General features: G+C 42.8%; 2 non-coding genes and 1 pseudogene across 2 annotated transcripts; all 3 read right to left on the bottom strand.

Annotated features, from left to right (window-relative positions):
- Positions 1 to 3,918: 3,918 nt before the first annotated feature.
- On the bottom strand, positions 3,919 to 3,992 carry TRNAN-GUU. The gene has a single exon. It is a non-coding gene; the product is annotated as a tRNA-Asn (tRNA).
- A 1,472-nt stretch (positions 3,993 to 5,464) lies between these two features.
- On the bottom strand, positions 5,465 to 5,536 carry TRNAE-UUC. Its single transcript has one exon. It is a non-coding gene; the product is annotated as a tRNA-Glu (tRNA).
- A 9,889-nt stretch (positions 5,537 to 15,425) lies between these two features.
- On the bottom strand, positions 15,426 to 15,908 carry LOC102867019 (annotated as a pseudogene).
- Positions 15,909 to 18,206: the final 2,298 nt, after the last annotated feature.

Genomic DNA, 18,206 nt, shown 5'->3' with positions numbered 1-18,206 from the left:
ATTCCAACAACTAAGATATAGTGAGAAGAGTTGAGACCCCAGAAGGCTTTTAGGACCAAATAGTAAGCTCTTGTGTCCAGGAGAAAATGAATATACTTACCAGTAATGTTAATGCTCACCCACAGCTCTTCTGGGAGGATCTAAATCATTGAATCGGGAACATGTCTTTTGATTTCTTGAGTGCTGTTACTATGATGTTGCTTGTGAATCTGAGCAAAATAAAAGTATTGGCTATTTCAATCATTTCTCCATCTATGCATGATGAATAAAAATTACAGAAGAAGAATTGATGCCTTTGAATTGTGGTGTTAGGAACTGGTACTGAATAACTCATGGACTGCCAAAAACAAAACAAAACAAAACACCAACACCCCCTCCCCCCAAAACAAACAACCTGTATTGTTACCCATGGCAGACAATGTTTGGTGGAGCACCCCGATTAAAACAAGCTTGGAAGCAGGAGTGGCATCCACTTCTGTAATAGCTTGCCTCTGGAAACCCTATGAACCTGGAGAAAGGATGATAGTCACACAAGTGTAGAGGATTTTCATCCATAGGGTCGCTATGAGTTGCCTACAACTTGACGGCACTTAACAACAAACAACGTATTGAAAGAAGTGTAACCAGGGAGTTCCACAGAGGCAAGGATTGTGAAACTTTGTCTTAAGTACTTTGGTTTTTTCCTTTCTTTCAGTTTTTTGTGGGTTTTTTAAAATTTTTCTCTATTTTTTGTTTCTTCTGTATCTCATGTACTTTGGATATATTTTCAGGAGAGGCCAGTGGTTGGAAAAAGATATCCAACATTCTGGTAAAAGTGGAAGATCAGAGAATGAGAGAGTATGGTGTTAGAAAACTTGAAAATTGGCTTTAGAAATAGAGTGGCATCCACTTCCTAGACAACATCATGCTTCCGGAAACTCTATGAACTTGGATAAATGTCGATAGTTATAGAAAGGCTTCAGACCTTTTTGTTCATAGGGTTGCTACGAGTCATGCTTGACTCAAAGGCAATCAACAACAAATAACATCTATTGCATTAGCTTCCTTTGGGGGCATGGTCTCCATCTACCTTAATTGCAGAGACATGGTCTTGCAAATCATTAACAGTTGTGGGAGAAATATAAGGGAGCACTTACCACATTGTGAAAGGTGGTAGTGCAGAAGAGACGAGACTGTGGCATTGCTGTGAAGAGACTGTAGTAAGGTGTAACCAGAGGAAGCCTGGAGATGGAGCCATAGTTAAACATTTTGCTTGTGGATGATTGAAAGAAAATCTGACCTGTAACTGCTCTGAGAGAAAGTTTGCTGGATGATTGAGGAAATCAGAGGAGTGTTTGTGCTGCTGTACTGAATCTGGATTTTCACTAATTGAGGAATTGTGCCTTTTTAATCTGGGATGAGACTTCTGGACTAAACCTGGACTTGAATTGTATGATATTCTTTGCTTCTGCCTCTCCCCAACCATTTTCACTAAATAAACCCACAGGAATGAATAAACTCTGTGAGTCCGTTGCAATGAATATTGGACATAATTATTGGTAGAAATACTTGCAAGATCATGTAGGGTGGCAAGAATGACCATGTAGCTATTTGTTAAGTACCATGGGTGTTATTAATGGGAACAGTTCCCATTTATGAAGCAGGTAGAAGTCAGATTTAACTTTCTCAATGTTACCACTGCTCCTTGTACAGGAAGATTCTCAACAACATGGGTTAACACAGTGACTGTGACAACTGGCAACACAGTGACTGTGACAATTGGCTTCAGTATATCACAGATGGGAAAGGACAAGGCAAGGCTCAAATTTATTGTTCAGAGGATTTCTCTGAGTTGTAATCAACTTGATGGCACCTAAAACAACACCATAATGCTGCTTATTGGACCACTGGTGAAGATTTTGACATGCACATAAGGCAGTTCAGAATACTATGACTTATATTAGTTATACCTTTGTTGTTCATGATTTTATTCTTTCAAGCAGCTCAAAATTCCCAACCAAAAAAAAACAAAAACGAAAACAAAAAAATTCCCAACCATATACCTATTTTGTTCTCATGCTCCATGGAGGAGCCTTTAGCTTTAGCCCCCCTTGTTGCAGACAACATGAAACCTAGTACTTAAAAAAACAAAACGAGAACCGTCATTGTCTAAATTGGATGTGACTCACAGCTTGCTTTCCATTGGGAAGAGTTTGTCTGTCTTTCTCCCAAGGATCCATTGGGGATTTGAACCAACAGAGGGGCATTTGGTTAGCAGTTAGCATAGTCCCCTATGGACTAGGCTAACAGAGCTCCCATGTTAACGAAAAGGCAGTGTGCGTTTTATTATGAACAAGAGAAAGAAGATGAATAAAGTGAAATATTTGTCCTGCTGTGCAAACACAGAAGGAGCACTTTTCCTTTTTAAAATGAGAACCGCGTTATGGGTGGGCTCAAACCAACAACTTTTCCATTACCAGCTGAATGCACTCATCAAATGCTCTGTAGACATCAACTTAGTGTTCACTTAAACAAATAAGCAGTACTCCTTAATAATAGGTTTTCAACAGATTCATCCTGGAGAGGGTTAAACCAGGCTGCTCCTTGGCGGCAACGATTCTGAGACTTCGTCTGACATACTTTGGTCATGTTGTAAGGAAAGATCGGTCCTTGGAGAGGAACATCGTGCTTGGGAGGGTGGCGGGCGAGCGCAGGAGGGGAAGGCCCTCTGGGAGGTGGATTGATTCGGTGACTAGGGCAATCGGGATGAGTGTGTCTGAGACAGTGAAATTGGCACAGGACAGAGCAGAGTTTAGAGCTGTTGTACATAGTGTCGCTATGAGTCTCAAGCGACTCGACGGCACATAACAACAACAACAACCTTAATCATAACAAGAAACCACTGTTCTTTCAGTACGATTGCATAGGTTCCTAAACCTTGGATAAGTGGTACATTTGGGCGATGCGCCATGTTATTGTCACGTTTGAATCTGTGGCATTCCAGAAGGGCAGCGGTATAGTTTTTGCCGTTCCCTGCTCTTAGGATGCCTCAGAAGCCAGTCACTCTGGAGATTGCAAAGCCTGGGATCTCCCCGTGAGCCAATAGAGACTACAGCGCCCTGCCCTCAGGGCAGCCTCCCCCTCTGCAAAACTTCACCTAAGACTGCCTCGGTGGGTGGGAGCTGGGGAATGGTTTTTCTTACGCTGCAGAAAGTGGAGGGAGACCCGAGAGCACATGAAAGGAATAAAAAAAAAAAAAATAGAGCTCCCAAAGTTAGTCAAGAATGTTGTTGTTGTTGTTGTTGCTGTTGTTAGCTGTGGATTTGGGATCTATTCTATAGCAATCAACAGCAGAGAAATTATTGAAGCACAATTCAGTCCCACAAGTCAACATACAAAATTCTCTAGAACAAAGTTCATTGAATTTTGAAAAGTCTAGATGCAGGTAAAGGAACTTTATTCCAGCAGTTTCCTTTGTTAGTCTCCGCCTTTTCCATTGAAGACGACTAAGAGGTAAAAATGAGGCCTCCTCCCTTTTTTTTGGGTGGTGGGTGTGTGTGTGGTTCATATTGTCTATATTTTATTATTATTATTAATTTCAATGAAAATTTACAGAGACTTTGGATTTCCATTCATTCATTGTTGCACTTTTCTCCCTTCCCAACCCTCCCCCCTTGTACAGTACCCTCTTGAAAAAGTAAAAGACAAATTCCTTCATTGTTTTACAATCCCTTCCCCCAGGTCCACTCCACTATACAGCCTTCACTCTAGACTCGTGTCATGACAAAAATACAGAATAACTTTCCCTCTTAAACACTTTTCTCCCTCATCTGTTTCAGTGCAGTATACATTATTGAACTTCCTCACTTTTTAAAAAATGTGCAATGTTTGTAAGATAGGCACAAACAGAACTTTTTACATTTTATCCTTTAAAGTTGTTGTCCCTGGGTGGGCTCAAACCACCAACCTTTCGGTTAACAGCCAAACACGCTAACCGATTGCACCACAAAGACTACCGGGGCCAGCATTTTAACAGACAAAGAACGTGCATTAACCTCTAGGAGAAGCTACCGAGGTCTGCATTTCAACTACTCTGCAACTCCTCAGAAAACCTGCTAGGACAGAACTATGCTGTCTTTAATTTCTGAAGCACGTGCATAGGGTGATTCTGAAGCAAGAAAGGCAATAGAGTGGCCTTTATCCCTCTTTGCTCTTCGCCTGTCAGTGACCCTTGTGTTCTGCTGCTCTGCAACCCCTACCTTTCAACTACCCAGTATGTTTGAAATTCTTTTGAAAAGAATTGCAACTCTCTTCCCGGTGGTTCTTTTGAGATGCGAATTCTGAATTGAAAGTTCCCACCTGATTGTGCTTATGTGAAACCTAAACTTGGACCAGGAAGCAGTCCTCAAAACAGAGCAGCGAAACCCTGCCATGGTCCAAAAGCAGGAGGGGAGTGGTAAGGGATGTGTCCTGTCTCCACATCTTTTCAATTTATATAAAGTACTGATCATTTGGGAGGCTGGGCTTTATGAGGAGGAATGTGGCATCAGGATTGGAGGAAGAATTATCAACAACCTATGTTATGCAGATGACACACCTTTGCTTGCTGAAACTGAGGAGGACCTGAAGTGCTTGCTGAAGGTCAAGGGTTTTAGTCTTCAATATGGATTGAAGCTCAATATCAAGAAGACAAAGATTCTGACCACTGGGCCAGTTGGCAGCACCATGATGGATGGAGAAGAGATTGAGGTTGTTAACAGTTACAGCTTGCTCAGCTCTACAATGAACACTCTTGGCACCAGCAGTCAGAAAACCAAAAGGTAAATCTGCTGTCTAGGATCTTTCCAGAGTACTGGGAAGCAACGATGTCAGTCTAGAGACTAAGTTATGCCTGATTCAGGCCATGGTCTTTGCAATTATTTGCTGTGCATAAGAGAGCTGGAGAATGACTAAGGATTATAGAAGAATTGATGCCTCTAAGTTATGGTGCTTGAGAAGAGTCTTGAACATACTATGCATGGGCTGCCAAGAAAACGAATAGGTCTGTCTTAGCAAGGGTGAAACCAAGTTTCTCCTTGGAGGCTAGGATTTTGAAGCTCCATTTCACATACTTTGGGCACATGGCCAGGAGGGACTAATCCTCGGAGGAAGGACATCATGCTCGGCAGGGCAGAGGCACAGCGCAGGAGAGGAAGACCCCCGATGAGATGAATTAATACAGTAACTAGGACAGTGGGGGGTATGTGTCAGTCAGTGAGACTGGTTCAGGATAGGGCAGGCTTCAGAGTTGTACTGAGAGTTGACACATAACATAATTGTACTGACAGAGGGTATATAACAACAACAACAATAACAACATCTGAAAGTGAAATAAGTTTCTAGGATGTTTCTCAATCACAGGATGGCAGTCCTGTCCCTTCGGAGATGGAGTTGGGAAATCTTGGACTGGGAGGGAAGACATCGACTAAGGGACAATGCAAAAACCTTCCCTGACCGGGAATCGAACCCGGGCCGCGGCGGTGAAAGCGCCGAATCCTAGCCACTAGACCACCAGGGAACACTTCACCTAGTCCCCTTTTCCCCACCTTGAGAGAAGTCCTGACTTCCCACAAAACTTGGGAAGCAGGAACACCTTCTTACTATAGGAGTGCAGATCGCCTGCAGCAACTAACTACGAAACTCCTTCATTCCATACACTGAGGGGTAGGAGGTCAGTGGGCGCCCGCCAGGCGCACAGTTTCAGAGCTAGTAGGCTCTCCCGACCGCCCCCTCCGCTCCGAGCCAAACCCCACCCACTGTGACACTGGGAGCACCGCGTCTTGGTTTCCAGGGAGCCGCCCAGCTTCTCCTTCCCGGGGTGGGAGCCCCGCGTCCAACGCTGCTCCTACAACCGCAGCTGCGGTGGTCAGTGGCACATGCTTCCCAAACTCTTTCTTGACGTAACTTCTAAGGAGACTCTAGAGAGAATGACGTTAAAGTCCTTCAGCAAAAGTCACTCTGCTGGTGGAGGTTGCTATGAGGCAGGTGAAAACCTTTCCCGACACCGCTGCTCTGGGCAAACTGTCTGCAGGTGGAGGGTTCCGGGGAGGGTAAGGCAAATATATAGAAATACAACTAGACTTCAAAAAGAATCTCAAGACAAGAGAGAGAAATCAAGCGACACGAAATCTGAGTGAGGTGTCCCCGTGTCCTGCGGTTTGTTCCTGGGCCTGGGTGGGCAAAGGGGGAAGGAGACGGTTGACACAGAAACTGGGACAAAGAGGGGTTGGGTTGGTGTGTTGGAATTAGTGTCTCAGGACAGGGCAGGGTTCAAAGATGCTGTACATAGGGTTGCTATGGGTCATAGGCGACCTGAGGGCACATAACAACCACCACCACCACCACCTACCCCTAACCACTAATAAATTTTGGTCTGTATGCATTTGCCTCTTCTAAGTATTTCTTTTACGTGAAACCAAATTATGTCTCTACTTTTCTGTCTAGCTCAATCCGTTCAACATATTTTTTCTAGGTTCATTTTAACATGTATCATTTCTAAAGACTTCTTTCTTTAGGAATGTTCCAATGTGTGGTTTATTCACACATCTACTGATGGATTTTTGGGTTGTTTATGGTCTTTGGCTTTTGTCAATAATGCATCAATGGGCACTGGTGTGCAATTATCTGTTTACATTCCTGCTTTCAAGTCTTTTCACTGCTAAGTTGTATGTTTCTAGTAGTAGAATGTTTGAGTCATGTGGTAATTCTATGTTTAATTTTTGGAGGAGCCACTGGACAGATTTTTTAAAAGGTTGTACCATTTTATAATTCCATCAGCAATGAGTGAGGGGTAAAATTTCCTCATATCTTCCACAACGCTGGTTTTCCATTTTTATGCCACTTGGGCACTGGACTATTAACTGGAAGATTGTGGAGCGCATGCTGCTGTGCCCAGAAGACAGGCCTGGAGATCCGCTTCTGAAAGTTTCCAGTCTTGCAAACCCAGTTCTAAACTGCACAAATGGGGTCGCCATGAGTCCTCACTGACTACGCAAGTCACAAGTGGAAGAGATGGAGTCAACGATTAATAGTGACACTGGATTTTTTTTATGCACGCACTAATCATTTGTCCTGAACCAAGAGCACTAAGCATCAGCACCTTGAAAGGGTCCCTGAGCCTCTGGTCTGAAGGCTCAGAGCGGTGGCCTCCAGGAGAGCCTGGTTCTGTATATCAAAACCCTAGTGTGGGGACATGGGAAGAACCTGATCCTCTTTCCGTGTCCAACGAAGCCATGGCTCGTGGTCCCAAGAAGCATCTGAAGCATGTAGCAGCTCTAAAGCATTGGATGCTGGACCATCTTACTGGTGTATATGCTCCTCAACCAGGGCCACGGTTCCTTCAGACAAAGGAGTACCAGACCTCCGGGAGGCCCTAATTTAGTTTTTTGTGCCTCCCTGGCAGTGAGGACCTCTGGGTTCCTTCACCGGGTCTTGGGGACCCAGCAGCACACTAGGGTTTTGATTTACAGAACCAAGCTCTCCTGGGGTCCCCAGCTCCGCACAGCCCAGGAGCCCTGAAGGCCCTTTCAGTGGCACTGATGGTCGGCATTCTTGGTTGAGGACAAAAGATCGGTGCTTGTGTGGGGGGAAAAATGCCCAGTGTCATCATTATTCACCATCGATTCTGTCGCTTCCACTTGTGACTTGGGGAGTTGATCATGGTGACTCCACGCGTGCCTTGTAGCACTGGGTTTGGGGCCTTTCAGAGGCAGATCGCCAAGCCGGTCTCCTTGGTGCCTCTGCGCAAGCTCCACAAATCTTCCAGATAGTAGTCTAGTGCCCAAGTGTTTGACAGAAAAAAGGACAAGCAGGCAGTCTGCACAGAGCAGCGGTGTCTGGAAAGGTTTTCACCTGCCTCATAGCAACCTCCACCAGCAGAGTGACTTTTGCTGAAGGACTTTAACGTCATTCTCTCTAGAAGCTCCTTAGAAGTTACGCCAAGAGTTTGGGGAGCATGTGCCACTGTCCCCCCCCCCCCCCCCGCCGCCCGAGCTGCTGTTGTAGGTGCAGTGATGGGCGCATGGCTTTCACAGTCCAAGGTCAAGGGCTCCCCCACCTGATGGTGGGTGGGATTTGGCTCAGAACAATGAGGGCAGTCGGGATGCCCCACTGGCTCTGAGACTGTGGGCCTGGCGTGAGCCCACTGACTTGATAGAGTCTTTGGAGTGGAGTAAAAGGCCTCTGGGGATGATTGATGAAGGAGATCCACACCCAAGAATATAGGCATTCCTCTTTTCCAGAGTTTTGGCAAGTGTGGCATCTCTCCAGGCTAGAGGGAGAAGAGGTTAAAGGGGGGGGGGGCATAGCAGTTCCCTGGTGGTCTAGTGGCTAGGATTTGGCGCTTTCGCCGCCGCGGCCCGCCTTCAATTCCCGGTCAGGGAAGTTTTTGAGTTTCCTTGACTCTGGCTGATGGAAAAGCATTCCAGCCCAAGGCCAGGCCCAGTATCACATACTCTGCGACGGAAGGAACTGCCGCCATTCCTGCTGTCTAATAAGGACCTTCTTGGAAATCTAGTCTTTCACTTAAAATTTTTCTCTCTAGAGAACTGCTGATATGGGAGTTGCATTTGTTCTTTACAAAAGAATTTCAAACATACAAGATAGTGAATCAGTTTTTGCTGTTAATGTTAGGTGCAGTTAAGCCAACTATGATTCATAGTCACTTTATGAATGTTGTTGGATGCCACTGAGTCGAGGACGACTCATAGTGACCCTATGAACAACAGATCTGAACCCTGCTCTATCCTGTGCTGTCTTCACACTTCTGATACACTAGAGACCATTGCAGTAGTCTCCATATCTATCCACCTGGTGGAGGGTCTTCCTTCCTTCGTGGTCTCTTTGCATTTCAGAGCATGTCTCTCTCCAAGGAATAAACCCTCCTTAGTAGCATGCCCAAAGTATGAGGTGAAGCCTCATCATCTTTGCTCTGAAAAGTACTCTGGCTGCACTCTCTCCAAAATGTTTGTTTGTTCTTTTGGCCATTCATGGGATGTTCAATACTCTTCTCCAATATCACAGCTCAATACTTTTGTCATCCTTATTCATTGTCCAGGTCTTAGATGCACACCAAGTGATTGGAAAGACCATGATGTGAATCAAATGCACCTTATTCCTTAAACTGACATCATTACTCCTCAAGAATTATGATAGGTCCCTAACTGCAGACTTTTCCTGTGCAATGCATCTCCTGATTACTGGTACTAAAGACATTAGTTGTGGATCCAAGTAGATGAAGTTGTTAACAGTTTCAAGTTTTTCTCCAACTATCAAGATGTTGACTATTCATCCAGTGGTAAGAATCTTTGTTTTCTTGATATTGAGATGCAATCCATATTGAAGGCTATATTCTTTGATCTTCTGCAACTAGTGTTTTAAGTGCTCCCTACTTTGAGCGAGTAAGGTTGTTTCATCTGTACAACACCAGTTATTGATGAGTCTCCCTCCAATCCTGATGCCACATTCTTCTTCATAAAGTCCAGATCCTCAAATAATTTTCTCAGATACAGTTTAAACAGGTATGGAGAGAGAATACAACCCTGTTATACTCCTTAATTTTAAATCATATAGTATCCCCTTGCTCTATTAGCACAACACCTGGTCTGTTGTTGTTGTTATGTGCCGTCGAGTCGTTTGAGACTCATAGCAACCCTATGTACAACAGCTCTAAACTCTGCTCTGTCCTGTGCCAATCTCACTGTCTCCAACACACTCATCCCGATTGCCCCAGTCACTGAATCAATCCATCTCCCAGAGGGCCTTCCCCTCTGCACCTGCCCTCCACCCTCCCAAGCATGATGTCCCTCTCCAAGGACTGATTTTTCCTTACAACATGACCAAAGTATGTCAGATGAAGCCTCAGAATCCTTGCCTCCAAGGAGCAGCCCAATTTAACCCTCTCTAGGATGAATCTGTTTGTTTTCTTAGCAGTCCATGGTACCCTCAGCACTCTTCTCCAACACCAAAGCTCAAAAGCATCAATTCTCCTTCTATCCTCCCTGGTCATTGTCCAGCTCTCTAAGGCCCCAGGAATAGATGGTATACCAATTGACATATTTCAGCTAACAGATGCTGCCTTGGACATGCTCACCAAGTTGTGTCAAGAAATCTGGAGAACAACCACTTGGCCAACTGACTGGAAGAGATCTATATTTGTTCCCATTCCAAAGAAAGGTGACCGAACAGAGTGTGGAAACTATAGAACAATATCGTTGATTTTACATGTAAGCAAGATTCTACTGAAGATCATCCAAAAACGACTGGAACAGCACATCAGCAGAGAATTGCCGGAAGTCCAGGCTGGGTTTAGAAGGGGTCGTGGTACTAGGGATATTGTAGCTAATGTTAGATGGATATTGGCTGAAAGCAGGGAGTACCAGAGGAATGTCTATCTGTGCTTCATTGATTATGCAAAGGTGTTTGACTGTGTGGACCATAACAAATTGTGGCTGACTCTGAGAAGAATGGGAATCCCAGAACACTTGATCGTGCAAATGTGAAACTTATACTTGAACCAAGAGGCAGTCGTCAGAACAGAGCAAGGAAACACTGTATGGTTCAAAATTGGGAAGCGTGTACGCCAGGGATGTGTCCTGTCTCCATACCTTTTCAACCTGTATGCAGAACAACCTGGTCTAGGTATAGGTTTTATATGAGCTCAGTTAAGTGCTTTGAGATTCTCATTCTTTGCAATCTTAGCCACAAGTTGTTGTGATAAATACAGTCAAATGCCTTTGAATAGTCAATAAAATCAATGAACATACTTTCTTCTGGTATTCTTTATGTTCAGCCAGGATCCACCTGACATCAGAAATTCTACCTCTGGAGCCAGGCCTTTTTCTAAATCCTGCTTGAACTTCTGGCAATTCACTATCTGTCTGCTGTTCTAGCCGTTTTTGAATGATCTCCAGCTGTATTTTGCTTGCATGTGATTTTAATGATATTGTTTGATAGTTTTCACATTCTGTTGGGTCACCTTTCTTGGGAATGGGAAAAAATAAGGGCCTCTTCCAATCCATTGGCCAGACAGCTGTCCTCCAATTTCCTGGCATAGACTGATGAGTATATCCAGGACTGCATCTGGTAATTGAAACAAGTCAGTTAGTATCACGTTGATTCTTGGAGCCTTATTTTTTGTGACACCTCCAATGTAGCTTCCACTTCCTCGTTCATTACCATTGGGCATGGTGTGAAGACTGATTTGTTATTAGAGTTACAAACAAAATTGTCAGTTTGTTGTATTTTGAGAGAACATTGTTCTAATTGGTTCAGCATTTGTCTGTCAGTTTGCTGTACTGAGAAAATTTGTGAGTTGCTATGGAAGCTATGCCACTGGTGTGTCAAATGCCACAAGGGTTACCCATGGTGGACAGGCTTTAGTAGCTTCCAGATTAATATAGAGTAGGAGGCAGGATTGATCATCCATGTCTTAAATAACAGACCTCTGAAAACCCTATGAACTATACAGGAATGTGAATAGGTAAAGCAGCAGTGGTAAAGTCCAGATTGGAAGTCAATTGAAATGAAGAAAAATAATGGCAAACATCCTTCAATAATTGAGAAATGGATTGTACGTAGTTTGAATGTTGGAAAAATAGAAATTATGAAAAATTAAATGGAATTTATGAACATCAACATATTAGGCATTAACAAGATGAGATGGACTAGCTTTGGCTGCTTTGAGTCAGATAATCACATGGTATACTATTATCCTCAGAACACTGGATTGTGCTCATGCAAAATCCATACTTGAGCCAGGAAGCAGTCCTCTGAACAGAACAAGGAAACACAACATGGTTCAAAATCCTTGATGCATCCTGTCTCCATACCTTTTCAATCAGTATGCACAACAGATCATTTGGGAGGCTGGGCTTTATGAAGAGGAATGTGGCATCACGATTAGAGGTAGACTCATCAACAACCTACATTATGAAGATGACACAACCCTGCTTGTTGAAACTAAGGAGGACCTAAAGTGCTTGCTGTAGAAGGTCAAGGACTGTAGTCTTCAATAAGGATTGAAGTTCAACAACAAGAAGACAGAGATTCTCACCACTGGGCCAGTTGGCAGCACCATGATAGATGGAGAAGAGATTGAGGTTGTTAACAGTTACAGCTTGCTCAGCTCCGCAATAAACACTCTTGGCACCAGCATTCAGAAAATAAAAAAAGACAAATTGCATTGCAGAAGACTGCCATCAGGGACCTATCCAAAGTCCTAAAGAGTAATAATGTCAGTCGAGGGACTAAGATGTGCCTGATCCAGGCCATGATCTTCGCAATTACTTGCTATGCATCAGAGAGCAGGAGAATGACTAAGGATGACAGAAGAAGTATGCCTTTGAGTTGTTGTGCTGGAGAAGAGTATTAAAGTTTCTCCTTGAAGGTTAGGGTTTTGAAGCTCCATCTCACATACTTTGGGCATGCAGCCAGGAGGGATCTGTCCTTGGAGAAGAATATCATGGTTGGAGGGACAGTGCAGGAAAGGAAGACCCTGAGTAAGATGGATTGACATAGTGACTAGGGTAATGGGGGTGGGTGTGCCAAAGTCAGTGGCTCAAGACAGGGCAAGGTTCAGAGCTATTATTGTACAGAGGGTAGCTATGAGTCACAGGTGACTTGATGGCACATAACAACAAAAGCAACAACTATGCTGGGAATGAAAAACAAAAGGATTGTTTTAGTCATAGTTGAAAAGTCGATTTGAAGTTACATCCTGAAATAAAATGTTGTGAGTGATAGGATAGCCTCCTTACACATCTAAGGAAGACCTGTTAGTACAACTATTATTCAAATATACCTCCTACATCTAGAGCCAGAGAGGAAGAAATTGAGAATTTTTACCATATCATTCAGTCTGAAATTGATAAAAAATGCAATCACAATGAGCTAATGATAATTGGTGACTGAAATGCAAAAGTTGGAAACTGTGAAGAAGGAATAGTAATTGGAAAATATGGGCTTCGTGACAGAAATGAGGCTGAAAATAGAATGATTTAATTTTGCATTTTCAATGATTTATACATTGCAAATACTTTTTAAAAATACACAAATGGTGGCTTTACACATGGGTTTCATCTGATAGGCTGCATAGGAATCAGACTGAACACATCTGTGGAAGGAATCATTGGAGAAGCTTGGTATCAGCAGTCAGACCTAGACCAGGGGAGACCTTTAAGTCAGACCATTGATTACTCATGTGCAAGTTCAAATTGAGGTCAAAGAAAACTAAGTCCATGAGAACCAAAATATGATCTAGAATCTATTCCATTTCAATTTAAAAATCATCGTAAGAATAGGTTTGAAGCATTAAACACTAATGATCAAAGACCAGATGAGTTGTGGGATGTTACCAAGGATGTCCTCCACCTTTAAAGAGAGCAAAAGTTCATTATAAAGACATAAGAGAAAGAAAAAACCAAAACAGATGTCAGAAAAGACTCTGAAAGTTGCACTAGAGCATCAAGAAGCCCAAACAAAACAAAAATGTGCTAAAGTGAAAGAGCTGAACAGAAGATTTCAAAGGGCAGCTTGGGAAGACAGAGCAAAGTATTATAATGGATTGTGCAATGAGCTAGAGTTGTAGAATAAAAAGGGAAGAACTCGCTCTGCATTTCCCAAGCTGCTGAAAAACAAACTTAAGCTTTGGTTTGCAATCTTGAAAGATGCTATGGGCAATATATTGAATGGTCCAGGAAGCATCAAAAGAAGATGGAAGGAATACACAGAATCATTGTATCAAAAAGAACTGAAAATCCTATGACTCTATGAATATTGGACACTAATCCTGCCCTGTGCTGTGCCCTCCTCATCATCTCTGATATACTTGAATCCGTTGATACAGTCATTGTGTCAATCCACTTTGTTGATGGTCTTCCACACTTAAGTCATCCTCACCTTTCCAAGAATGATATCTTTTTTCAAACACTGGCCTCTCCTAACAACATGCCCAAAGTATATAAGACAAAGTTTCACCATCCTTGCCTCTAAGGAGCACACTTTCCCCCCTTTCTCCAAGATATATTTGTCAGTTCATGGGATATATTGTACTCTTCTCCAACACCACTACGCACAGTCATAGATTCTCCTTCTGTCATCCCATCTTTGTCCATCTTTCAGATGCATAACAAATAATTGAAAGGACTATGACTTGAACTAGGTGCACTTTAGTCTTTAAACTGACATCATTTGTCTTAGCATCTTGGAGATTTCCTTGGTAGAAGACTTTTCCAGTGTAACATAACTGATTTCTTGGCTGCTGGTACCAAGGGATTGTGGATCCAATTAAGGTGAAATTGTTGACGACTTCAATCTTTTCTCCATCTATCATGATGTGGCCTATTAGCCCTATTAAGGATTTTTGCTTTCTTGATGTTAAGATGTAATCCATACCAAGAGCTGTAGTCTGTGATCTTCTACAGCAGATATTTCAAGTCCTCTTCACTTTCAGCAGCAAGATTGCATCATCCGTGTAACTCAGGTTGTTGATGAACCTTCCTCCAACCGTGACGCCACATTCTTCTTCATAGACAAATAACAACAACTTCATGTGTTCCTTATGGCTGCTTATCATGCACATGACCAAATTTCCCACATTTGGATTGTTAGGTTCCCTATATTTACTACAAGGCTTGCAAGCAACTTGCAGACATTTCAGCTCCCTTGGGCTACTCCTTTTCTTTGGCAACATACCTTTAAACCAATAACTTTCAGACCCCTCTTCTTTGTCTTTTAGGAGGATTACCTTGTCTCTTCAGTACAGACTCTGGAGCCCTTCCATGAACCACAATGACTCTGGTCACTGGGAAAAATTTCAAGCTTTTAGGGATTAATCCCAGGAACCAGACAAAAAGATTAAATCAATTCAGAAAAAATTTATTGTGCATTCCACAGACTTGCTCATTCACTTCTGTTCTCATTCCCTAAACAGGTCAAGAAGACACCACCTTAAACAAGACTGTTAGAAATTTATCCCAGAAGACTGCTTCTGCATTCTCTAAGAACTCTGTTGTGGTTGCTTTATGCAGGACACTAGATATTGCTACTTTGACCTGGAATCCTTGAAATGAATGGGAATTATGGGAAGATGGGATTGCAATGAGCAAGTGATAACAATTAAAGACAAGGTGGCCAGTGTTACTACAAGGACTAGAAGAGTTGAAGTTAGTTCATGGAAATGATCTAACCCTCAGAGTCTGTGGCATTAATGCATTGATCTGTGTCCCAAGAAATGAGAAGATAGATAGGCAATTTTTTTACTTGATTTGTATAAGCAGAATCTCTTTAGATCTTTTGAACATAGTCTAACTTAAGTTACAGCAGAAAGCAGTCCCAGATCCTCAAGAAATTCACAAGCACAGAGCTCTTTTATTTTTTTAAACCAGATAGACACCTTTATTTCACCCTGATTATTCCATGAATTCATAGGGAATAGGTTCCAGCAGCTCGGGCTCCTTTCCATTTGTTCTCACAAAGTGTGCCTCTCTGGGGGGAGCGGGCTGGCGTTTTAGCTGGACCCAAGTGCCTTTCTCCTTGGCTTCCTTCTTTTTCTGATCATTTTCCTTCACTTGTTTCAGGAAGCTGTCTCTGCTCTTAGAGTGCTTAATATGCTCAGTGCGCACGATAATTCTCTTGGCAAGAATTTTACCCTTAACTTGTTTGTTCACAACGATGCCAACAGCATGCTCGGTAACATTGTAGACTCTTCCGGTTTTGCCATGGTAACATTTGTGAGGCATTCCTTTTTGAACAGTGCCCATTCCCTTGATGTCTACAATATCTCCTTTCTTGTAGATTCGCATGTAAGTGGCCAAAGGAACAACTCCATGTTTTCTAAAAGGCCGAGAGAACATAAAGCGGGTGCCCCTCCTCTTTCCCTTTGTGTTCGTCATTTTGGCGGATCACTGCAAGATGGCGGTTCCGGCCGAACAGAGCTCTTTAAATTAAAGATAGATTCTCTTAAGGAAAGATGTTTGTTATTGTTATGTGCTATTGAACTGCTTGCAACTCATATCCACCCTGTGTACAACAGCGCTGGACCCTTCCCTAACCTAAGACAATTTCACTATCTCCGACACACCCAACCCAATTTCCCCAGTCTCAGTGTCAATCCATTTCATCTAGGGTCTTCCTCTACTGCGTTGTTCCTCCACCCTTCCAAGCATGATGTCCTCCTGGTGACATGCCCAAAATATGTGAGATAAAGCTTCAAAATCCTTGCCTCCAAGGAACAGCTTGGTTTGTCCTTCTCCAAGACAAACCTGTTTGTTTTCTTGACAGTCAAATGGTATGCTCAATACTCTTCTCCAGAACCACAGTTCAAAGGCATTGCTTATTCTTCTATCACCCTTAATCATTACCCAACTCTCTGATGCATAGCAAGTAATGGTGAAGACCATTGCTTGAATTAGGCACACCTTAGTCTCCAGATGGACATTTTGTTGCTCCCCAGCACTCTAGAGAGGTCCTGACAGCAGATTTTCCTCAGTGCAATTAATCTTTTGATTTCCTAACTGCTGGTGCCAAGAGTGTTGACTGGGAACCAAGCAAGCTAAAATTAACAATCTTAATCTCTTTTTCATCCATCACGATGCTGCCAATTGGCTCAGAGGTAAGAATCTTTGTTTTCTTGATGTTTAGCTTTAGTCCATATTGAGGACTGTAGTTAACCCTCTGAAGTAAATGCTCAGGTCCTCCTCAGTTTCAGTAAGCAAGGCTGTGTCATCTGTATCATGCAGGTTGTTGACAAGTCTTCCTCTAAATCTGATGCCACATTCCTCCTCATAAAGTCCAGCTTCCCAGATGATCTGCTCAGCACACAGATTGAAATGTTCTGGAAGATCAATTTATACAGTTTTAATTCCTTTGACCATTTAGCCAAGTGGCATATTCCTACTAAGTTATAGAAATAGAATGACCTTTTTTGTAAAATACTATTTTAAAATAGAATATTTGCAATTTATACAAAAATAGAATAGTTAGTATAGTACCTTAGCTGTACTATTAATTAATTTTCATTAACAAAAATATTTTGTAAGGATGGATATTAGCAGTAAATCGCATGGGAAGAGACTGCCCATCCTCCTGTGGAGCAGCTGGTGGATTCGAACCAAGTGCCAGTTAATTTTCATTATAAAAAATATTTCCTAAGGATTGTTGTCAGGATTTAATCAGCAGCCAAACCAGACATGCTAAGGTTACAATGTAAGCTTATATTTGACTGTCATGAGATTTACCTTTATGAGGGAGCACAAGTAGATAAATAAATGCTTAAGCAGAGTCTAACAGACTTAGAAAAGCAGACAAAATTATTTATTTATAGTTTTTTCTAGAAATCAGTTGAGAGAAATACTAATGCAGTGTATTGTTTCACAATGAGTTTTCATGGTTAATAGCCTAAAACAGAACTCTTGTCTTCTATGCAAAAATAGTTAGAAGGATGTCATTCGTTGTTGTTGTTGTTGTTGTTGTTGCTAAGTGCCGTTGAATCGTAGACAACTCATAGGGACCCTATGATCGAAAGACCTGAACACTTGTCTAACTTTCATCCTTTCTCCAAGTTCATAGAGCTTCCAGAGGCAAGCCATTTCGGAAGTGGATGCCACTCCTGCTTCTAGGCTTGTTTTAATCGGGAAGCTCCACCAAACACTATCCACCAGAAATGTTAAAATTCAGGCATTTGTTGTTGTTATGTGCCGTCGAGTCGCTTGAGATTCATAGCAACCCTATGTACAACAGCTTTAAACTCTGCTCTGTCCTATGCCAATCTCACAGTCTCCGACACACTCATCCCGACTGCCCTAGTCACCGAATCAATCCATCTCCCAGAGGGCCTTCCCCTCCTGTGCCTGCCCTCCACCCTCCCAAGCGTGATGTCTTTCTCCAAGGACCGGTCTCTCCTTACAACATGACCAAAGTATGTCAGATGAAGTCTCAGAATCCTTGCCTCCAAGGAGCAGACCGGTTTAACTCTCTCTAGGATGAATCTGTTTGTTTTCTTAGCAGTCCATGGCAACTTCAGCACTCTTCTCCAACACGAAAGCTCAAAAGTATCAATTCTCCCTCTGTCCTCCCTGGTCATTGTCCAGCTCTCTGACGTATAACAAGTGATTGCAAAGACCATGGCCTGTATCAGATGCACCTTAGTCTCCAGAGACACACCGTTGCTCTTGAGTACTTTAGAGAGGTCC

Source organism: Elephantulus edwardii, unplaced genomic scaffold (assembly GCF_000299155.1).
Source record: "Elephantulus edwardii isolate Elephantulus edwardi_28Jun2011 unplaced genomic scaffold, EleEdw1.0 scaffold00384, whole genome shotgun sequence".
NCBI classification, from domain to species: Eukaryota; Metazoa; Chordata; class Mammalia; order Macroscelidea; family Macroscelididae; genus Elephantulus; species Elephantulus edwardii.
The sequence above is the reverse complement of the archived record's forward strand: the minus strand, read 5'-3'. Positions and strand labels throughout refer to the sequence as shown.